This window comes from Suricata suricatta, chromosome 3 (genome assembly GCF_006229205.1).
Source record: "Suricata suricatta isolate VVHF042 chromosome 3, meerkat_22Aug2017_6uvM2_HiC, whole genome shotgun sequence".
NCBI classification, from domain to species: domain Eukaryota; kingdom Metazoa; phylum Chordata; class Mammalia; order Carnivora; family Herpestidae; genus Suricata; species Suricata suricatta.
In genome coordinates, this window is record NC_043702.1 from 28,473,820 (window position 1) to 28,483,652 (window position 9,833).

Consider the following 9,833-nt stretch of genomic DNA (forward strand, 5'->3'; position numbering starts at 1 on the left):
GTGTGCATTGTGCCCAGGAGCAGGATGGAGGACAGTGGATCAATAAGAATTCCTTAGAGTAGAGGTCTAGGATAAAGAGGGTTCTGGGTAAACCAGCTCTGAGGATTCTTGCTGAAGACAGGTGGAGGTGATCAGACATGACAGGGAGATGGTATGGATGGTTTCCTGATCAGATATCCATGCAAGTGATCAGAAGTGGCAGGTGGAGGTCCTGCTCCAACAGACTTACCAAGGTGGGAGTTAAAACTCCGTTTGACGAGGAAGTGCACTGAGAGTCTACAGGAAAGTGCCGTGCATGACTAAGGGTGTGAAACAAAAAATCCACGTCACCAAGCAGCGCCTGGAAAGGACTGGAAGTGCCCTGGAACAGCAGCAGTATGGCACTGAGGCACGGTACTAAGGTACAGTACTGAGGCATGGTACTAAGATACGGTACCGAGGTACGATGCCGCCTAAGGAACCACCAAGGGGCGCAGGTGCCAGCGTCATCAGACGCAGCTCAGTCGCAAAGTCGGAGTCCAGCACTGCGCCTGAGGTGAGTGGTCGCCCAAGGCAGCAGGAGGCAGTGCATCACAATAGCCCTGTTAAGGGAAAGGAGTGTCCCTTGTTAAAGATGGGAATGCAAACTATTCAGGACTTGGCCTTAGTTGTCGGACCCCTGCAACTGGGACCTCAGTGCAGGACAGACTGGGACCCACTCCGAATACAGCATGAGCAGCTGGGCATTGGAGACAAGGAGCCTGTGGGACAGGGTGTGGAAATTACTAGGAGGAAACATCAGAGGAAAGGAGGCTTCTAGCTAATCCTACCTAACAAGAGTCAGGCTGAAGACAAACGGGGTTGACCAAACATCACCTTGAAGATTGGGAAGCTTGACGATCCTGATCATAAGCCCAGAGTGCTGAGATACGGAAATTTCCATAAATAATTGTGCAGGCTTTGCTCATACTCGGATTTTACCAAGAAGTGCACAGGTGAGTTTCAGTTGAAGTTTCAGAAACCTGAATGTAGTTCGGTAAAGAATCTCTGTCACGAAAGCGCACACTGGTACGAGGCTGCGGGACGCCAGGGAGAACCAGCCCGAACGGTACCACCTCCCGAACCGCGGGGTGGTGCTGAGTAGCACGCAGGGAAGCGCTGAGGGACGGGGCGGTGAGGCGCCACTCAGGACACACATGACGCGGGTCAGGGGCAGAGGGACAGAGCAGCCGTGCGCTGAGAGCTCCCTGTGACGCGCAGAGCTCAGTAATGAAAAGTAATGTAATGGCACTTGTTAAGATGGTAAAAATCGCTTTGTTCAGGTCCTTCACGACGCATAGAGGGACCTCTGCCATTGGGATTTGAATCTGGGGCGGGGGGGAGTTGGGGCTCATCACCAAATTGAACTTGTATAAATAAAGGGGTTGCATTTAAGCCACTGAATATGTGCCAATTTGTAACTCTTAGAAAATGGTTACAGTAGGGATCATCTAGGGGGCTGAGTCCGCTACGAATCTGATTGTTGAATTCAGCTCAGGGCATGATCTCAGGGTCCTGAGATCAAGCTCAGCATTGAGCTCTGTGCTGGGAATAAAGCCTGCTTAATAAAGAGAAATGGGGGGCACCTGGGTGGCTTCTTGGGTAGAGTGTTTGACTTAGGTTCTTGTCATGTTCTGGAGAAAAAAGTGGCCTCTGCACAGACAGGTGGACAGCAGCGAGCCCAATGTCGGGCTTGACTTACTACCCTCAAGATCTAAGTTCAAGTCCCAAGCTCTGTACTGGGCTCTGCACTGACAGTGCGGAACCTGCTTGGGATTCTCTCTCCATCTCTCTGCCGCTTTCTGTCTATCTCTATATTTATCTCAGCTCCTACCCCACTGGTATGCACATGCACTTTTTCTCTCTCTTGAAAATATATAAATAAATAAATAAATAAATAAATAACTGAAAAAAAAAGAAAAAAAAATCCTGACCCATACTACTGCATAAATGGGCCTCCAAGACATCATGCTAAGAGAAATAAGCCAGTGTCAAAACAGAAAATATGGTCTGTATTGTATGATGCCTCTCGTTTGAAGTATCTCACGTAGACAAAAGTCCTGGAAATAATGGTGAATGGCAGTTACCAAAGGCTGGGGTTAGGAGAGCGGAGATATTGCCGTACTGAATATCAGGTTTCAGATGTGCAAGGTAAAATACCTTTACGGAGCTTTTCAACACAAAATTAACATACATGACAGTAAATGTACACTTAAGATGGTTAAGACGACAGTTAGCAAAAATAAGTATTTTTTCACAAAAAAAAATTCTTAAGAAAAAGTATAAATGACACAGGTGCGGGAGAAGGAACTCGGAGGGTCCGGATCTTGGGCTCTCAGCTCTGGCTCACAGTCTAGGCAAAACAGTGATTTCCAAGAAGCACAAATCCTAAGATGTAGAACTGACTGGGTGATCCTCAGTGGTCACACAGGGGCCAGCCCTGAGGATGCCCGACAGCATCCCCTCCCTTCCCACGCTGAGTGCCTGCACAGTGTGCGCTCGGCTACCTGTCAAGTCTGTAATAATATAGCACTTTCTTTTCATTTGCAGTGCTTTGGAAACAGAAATTATTATCAGAAGAAAAACAGAAAACCTGTGAAACCTCTGGAAAGCATACCTCAACTCCAGACCGACCAACGGGTGTAACAAATACACCAAAGGGAAAAGGAATTGTGTGACACCATCAGAAATGAAAACACGTCACAACAAAGTTTCTGCGATGCAGCAAAAGCAGTTCTCAGGAGACGCTTGAACTGAAAAGTACTATATTAACAACACAGAAATTTCTCAACTAACAACCTACGTGTAACGTCAGGGAAGAATAGCGCGAACAACTGAGTAAAATCAGCAGTAGGAAGGAAATAATGTGGATGGAGCAGAAGTCAAGGAACTATAGATAGAACAATAGAAAAATCAACGCAATAAGAGTTCCCTTTGTTTTAAAAAAATATATGTATTTATTTTTGGAGAGTCCAAGCGGGGAAAGGGACAGAAGGAAGAGGACAGAAATCTGAACCGGGCTCTGCACTGACAGGCAGACAGTAACGAGCCCAACGCGGAGCTGGCACTAAGTAGCCTTAAGACCTGAGTTGAAGTCGGACATTCAACTCACTGAGCCACCCAGCAACCCCAGGAGTTCGTTTTTTTTAAAAAAGATAACAAAACTGAAAAGTTTTAGGTAAACCAACCAAGAAAAAGGGGAGAAGATCCCAATTAATAAAATCTCAATGAAGAGGAGACATTTCAACGCCTGCCATGAAAACACAAAGCCCCGGAGGAGACTGTGCGACAATTACCTGCCATCAAAGGGAACGTTTGAGCAGAAGCAGCTCAACCCGAAGTGTGGGCCTCCCCTTCCTGTCGCTTTGCCCACTGCTCCTCCCGAAATCCTCCATACAGGCTGCACCCCGCAGGCCCTCTCCCCCTGCCCGCTGACCCCCAGGCCACTTCCCTCCTAGCCCCATTGGCTCTGCACAGCTCCTGTTTTGGGGACTAGGAGCAACTACAAACGCTTTCCTTCAGGGCAGTCATTTTCCTGTCTGTAGTTCACTGTTGCTGCTCAGAACATCCGCAGGCCACATATGGAGGACCGCTGGCTGCCTGGGCACCCCACAGAGCCCAGGACACACAGCCTGGGACCGCCCTGCTCACCAATGCCACCCCACAGCGGCGCCCACGGCCTGAAGGAAATGCTGCTTGTGGCGCACTTGCACTTGATGGCTGCTGCACTGTGTTCTCTATGGTCAGGGTGGGCACGATCCCCCAAACTAAACTGGAGGGAACTCCAAAAGGGGAGTCTTCCCGAACTGCCCCCAGGAGTGCTGTGAAGAGCGCCAGCCGCGCTCAGCCCCGCACAGGTGCACGAGATGCCCAACCATGCCTGTGGGGTGGCACCATGTGTTGCCTAGGAGCAGCTCTGGGACTGAGGAACAGCTTCAGGGTCCCATCAGGCTGCAGGGTGTCACCTACCATGAGCCACCACAGAGACTGAATATTCCGTGATGCTTGTTAGCACAGTCAGACAGACATCACTTGAATGATAGGGATAGATACAGGGGCCCTCCACCCGGGACCTCACCCAGGGAGAGACCGCCCTTCCCTCCAAACACAGCGCCAGCATGTGGGAAATATGCTGAAGGAGCGGAGCCCTGGCAGTGATGGGAAAGTGCTAAGAGGAACTTAAGGTGATTCTGGTTAAAGGAATAGAACACGATTCTTGCTGAACACAAAACATGGTGTTCAGATGTAGAAAGTAAGATTCAGCTCAAAGCTGACATAACAGTGTTCTTGTTAAAACTGGATTTTACAAGGACGTGTACAAATGAGCCTAGGAGAAAGTCCCAGAAACTGTTTAATGTATAGCAAACAATAAACTTCGTCATAGAGGAGGCTGAGGAACGGTGCACCGTACAGAGCACAGAGGGGCTAAGGGTTGCTTCACCACCTACGGTTGAGCGCATGGACCTCTCCTGCAGCATACAATGCAGAGACTTGTACTACGTACAGAGCAGCGGGACAGTACTGCTTACACTGGATCCACCTTACAAAAAACAAATGCTCCTCTATCCTCGCTCAGATTGTGAGATGGGCTTTATGAAGGACTCAGCAATAGGGATGGGGACTGTGGGATTCATGACTGGCGGAGAGACGGGCTCAGCTCCAAGTACAGCCCCACCGTCCTTATACAAAACCTGGACTAATGAATGAGTTTTCTCTAGCCGCTGAGTCTGTGACAATTCCTGTGCCCGACACTGTACACTGTACCCCACTGCTGCGCTGAGCCTCGGTGTCCTACTCGGCACCCCCTCCGCCCAGTTCCGTGGGTGGCACCGTAAGTGGGATGGTTCTCCCTACTGTATTGCAGCCCTGTTCCAAGGTGCTCTGCAGCGACAATGGTTTTTTGCCTCATATACTATATTCAGGTTCCTAAAACTTCTGCTAGGGCCATCTGTGCACTTTTTGGTAAAATCCAAGTACGAACAAATCCTGTTAAGTTATTTTCACTGAAACCTCCATATCGAGCACTCTGGGTTTGCGATCATGATCGTCATGCCTCTCCAACTCCCAGGTGACATTTGGTCACTGCCTTCTGTCTTCAGCAAGACTCTTGTTACGGGGGTGTAACCCCCCTTTACCCATGATGTTCCTCATAGTAATTTCCACGCACTGTCCCATAGACTCCTTGTCTCCAACTACCCACCTGCTCATGCTGTATTTGGAGTTGGTCCTAGTCTATCCTGCACTGTGAAATCCCAGTTGGGGGGGTCGGTACAACTAATGCTAAGTCCTGAATAAAGTTTGCATTCTCATCTTAACAAGGGTCATTGAAAACCTCTTTCCTTTAACAGGGCTATTGTAATGCACCACATCCTGGCGCTATGGGCGACCTTAAACCTCACAACTGTGCTAACTCCGAGAACAGCATTGGACACCACATGGCACCTGCACCCCTTGGTGGTTCTTTAGGTGGCATCATACATTGGTACCCTACTTTAGTACCGTGCCTCAGTGCCATACTGCTACTGGACTAGGCATTTCCAGGTCTTTCGAGGCGCTGTTTGATGAAGAGGATTCTTTGTTTCATCAAGCATCAGTGACTGGGTCAGGCACATGAATTTTCTCTGAGACTCTCTGTGCACTTCCTTGTCAAATTGAGTACATCTCCCACCTTGTGAAGCCTGCTTCCGCAGAACCTCCATTCTCTACTTCTGATCAGTCGTGTGGGTATCCTTTTGGGTCATCCTCCCTGCCATATTCCATTCATTGCTGTCTTAGACAAGAATCCTCAGAGCTGGTTTATCCAGAACCCCTGTATACTTGACCTCTACTTTTAGTAATTTTTAATCAACCCACTGTCCTCCATCCTGCTCCTGGGCTACAATTGTACACATGGTGTCGCTGTATTCAGAATTGAGTCCTGTCCAACCCCTACCCTCCTTCCCCCCTTGTAAAGCCCAATTGCAGAGGTCTCTATCCTTGAATGCCGCATTGCCATCTCTAACAAGTGTCATTGAGTGTATTTTCCCTTTAACAGTGGCACTCTGTGGGAAATCATACCGTGGTACCACTGTGCCCATATTTTAATGGAGCTATTTATTTTGACCTTTCATAGTTGTAGAAGTCCCTGAAATATGCTGGATAAGAATCTTCTTATCAGACACATGATTTGTAATGCTGTTCTCCTATCTGATACCTCCAACATTTAAAAAGTACTTGCTACACCCAACCTGAGGCTTGAACTCTTGACCACAATATCAAAGGTCACATCCTCCACTGTCTCAGGCAGCCAGGTACCACCACTCTATGCTGCCCAGTGTCCACGCAGTTCAAGGTCTCCAATTGTAGACTGTACCCTTGCTTAGCCCATTTCCTTCTTTTTTAAAGTAATATCTACCCCAAAGTGGAGCTTGAAATCAGGGCCCCAAAATCAGGAATCCTGTGGCTCTACCAATGGAGAAAGTCAGACTTCCCCTTGATTACCCACTGCTTGGGATTCTCTCTCCCCCTCTGCCCACTCCCCTACACGTGCTCTTTCTCTAAAATAAAAATAAATTATTTTTTTAAGTAGAAGTAGGGAGGAAATAATATGGATGGAACAGAAATCAAAGACATTAGAAAGAAGGATAATAGAAAGATCAACGAAATAAGAGTCCCTTTTTGAAAATAAACAAAATTGACAAGTTTGAGTTCAATGAACAAAGAAGAAAGAGGGAGGACTCCAATTAATAAAATCAAAAATGAAAGAGGAGACATTGAAACTCCGACCACAGAAGTATCCTCCCCTCCTCACCTTCCCTGCGCAGCTCCTGTTTTGGGGACTAGAAGCAACTACAAATGCCTTCCTTCAGGGCAGTCATTTTCCTGTCTGTAGCTCACTGTTTCTGCTCAGAACATTCACAGGCCACATATGGAGGACCGCTGGCTGCCGGCATCAAGGATCACCCCGCAGAGCCCAGGACACACAGCCCGGGACCGCCCTGCTCAGCAACGCGACCCCACAGCGGCACCCACAGCCTAAAGGAAATGCTGCTTGGGGCACACTTGAACTTGATGGCTGCTGCACTGTGTTCTCTATGGTCTGGGTGGCCACGATCCCCCAGACTAAACTTGGGGGAGCTCCAGTAGGGGAGTCCCACCGAGCTGCCCCCAGGAGGGCTGTGAAAAGCGCCGGCCACGCTCAGCCCCATATGGGATTCAGAGGAGGCCCAAACACGCCTGTGCAGCGGCAGAAGGTGCCACCTTGGAGCAGCTCTGGGGCTGAGGAGCAGGGTCGCTGTGCCATCAGGCCACACGGTGTCGCCTACCACAAGCCACTGCAGAATATTCCAGGAGAGGGAAATTGCTCAGATCATAGGGATAGATACAGGGACCTTCTACCTGGGACCTCACTTCAGGGGGAGAGAGCACCCTCCCCTCCAAACACAGGACCAGAACTTGGGAAATACACCTACAGAGCAGAGCCTAGGGCAGTGATGGGAAAGTGCTAAGAGGAACCTACGGGGATCTGGTTAAAGCAACCGAACAGCATTCTAGCTAGAAACAGGACGCGGTGATCAGATGTGTAAGGTGGGCACTGTTGTCAAAGCTGAACCTAGCACGGTTCTTGCTAAAAGTGGATTTTACAGGGACGTGCACAAATGAGCCTCAGAGAAAGTTCCAGAAACTCGTCTATGTCATGGCAAACGAAAAAACGTGGTCACTGAGGAGGCAGAGGTACAGAGCACAGTACAGAGTACTGTGGGAAGACACCACCTAATATGGGGCAAATGGCCCCCCCTACGACTGCACATAACGCAGAGACTGGTACCACGTGCAGAGCGGCAGTGCAGTGTCACACACACACACACACACACACACACCCCTACGGAAAACAAATGTTCACCCACACTCATTCAGACGGCGAGATAGGCTTTATTAAGGACCTCAGCCAGAAAAATAAACACCTCTGCTATTGGGATTCATGATTGAGGAAGAGACGGGCTCAGCTCCAAGCAGCCCCAGAGTCCTTATACAGAACTTGGACTGATTAATGAGTTTTCTTTAGCTGCTGAGTTTGTGACAATTTCTTAAACAGCAATAAAAAAAAAAACTACAGAAACCAATGCAAAATCTATTATTATATTTCTTATACAAGCAATACACAAATAGTGGTCTTATAAGTTTAAAAAATGATCTAAGAGTCTATATTAATCATTAAAACTGTTGCTTTTGAATGTAGGAATCAACAGAGTAAAACACAACGGATAGAAAAGAAGAGGGGGTGCCTGGCTGGCTCCGTGGGTAGGAGATTGAACTCTTAATCTACGGGTTGTGAGTTCAAAGCCCCACTTTTGAAATAGACATTTAAAAAAATTTTTAATGTTTATTTATTTTTGAGAAAGTGAGACAGAGCATGAGTGGAGGAGGGGCAGAGAGAGAGGGAAACCGAATGAAGCGGGCTCCAAGCACTGAGCTGTCAGCACAGAGTCCAATACAGGGCTCAAACCCACGAGATCATGACCTGAGCCGAAGTTGGACGCTTAATCGATTGAGCCATCCAGGTGCCCCGACACAGACATTATTTTTTTAAATGTTGGGAGATGCCTGGATGGTTCAGTCTTCTAAGCATCCAACACTTGTTTGGGGCTCAGGACATGATCTCACAGTTAATAGGTCAAGCCCGGAACCCTGCTCAGCACTGAATCGTGGAGTCTGCTTTGGATTCTTTTCTCCCTCCTTCTCTGCCCCTCCCAAGCTTGAGCACACTCTCTCTCCCCCGCTCTCTCTCTCTCTCACAAAAATAAACTTTTTAAAAAATAAAATAAATGTTGGAATGGTCAGAAAAGGAGAACATAATTGCAAATCATATATCAGATAAGTTTCCTATCCAGCATATTTCAGGAACTTTTACAACTCAGCAAGATCGCAATGACAGATGGATCCATTAAAATATGGGCAGTAGACTCAACAGATACTTTTCCTAAGAAGGTGTACAAATGACCAATGAGCATATGAAAAGATGCCCAACATCTCTAACCATAAGGGAAATGCATATCAATCCCACAATGACCTGTTATCTCACATGTAGCAGCATGACCACTAACAAAGGAACAAAAAAAAAGGACAATTGTGGGGGGGGGGTCAAGAATTGAGAGTTAGGAACACACGAGCAGTGTTGGTATGAGTGTTGATTGTGTACCCCTGACAGAAAACAGTAGAGAGTTTGCTCAAAATTATAAAAAGATGGAAGATCCCATGAACCAAAAATCCCACCTGTGGTATTATCCAGAACTACTAAAAGTACTGTCTGAAACATTACACCCCCGTATTCATCATAACATTGTTCACAATTGCTAAGAGATGGCGCTATCCCAAATGTCAATCGCTAGAAGAGTGGAGAGAGACAATGGGGTGAATGCATACACTGGAACACTCTGCAGCCTTCAGGGGGAAGCAGACTCTTCCCCTGCTACGGTGTGAGTGCACATGGAGGACCTGAGGCTCAGCACAGGACCCCAGTCACGAGAAAGGCAAACACCGCAAGTCCCACGTGGACCTAACACAGTGCTATTGGTAAGATCGCCAGTGCTGAGAATGGAGAACGGTGCCCCTATACTGTGGTACTGCGGTAGGGTCTCCCACAGAGGACACTGTTAAAGGGGAAGGACACTCAATGACACTCCTTGACGATGGTGCTGCGGCCTTCACTCAGAAGCACTGCAGTAGGGACAGGGACCTCTGCAATGTGCCTTTACACCGGGGACACAGGACTCAACTCTAAATCCAGCAACACCACGTGTGCATTGTGCCCAGGAGCAGGATGGAGGACAGTGGAT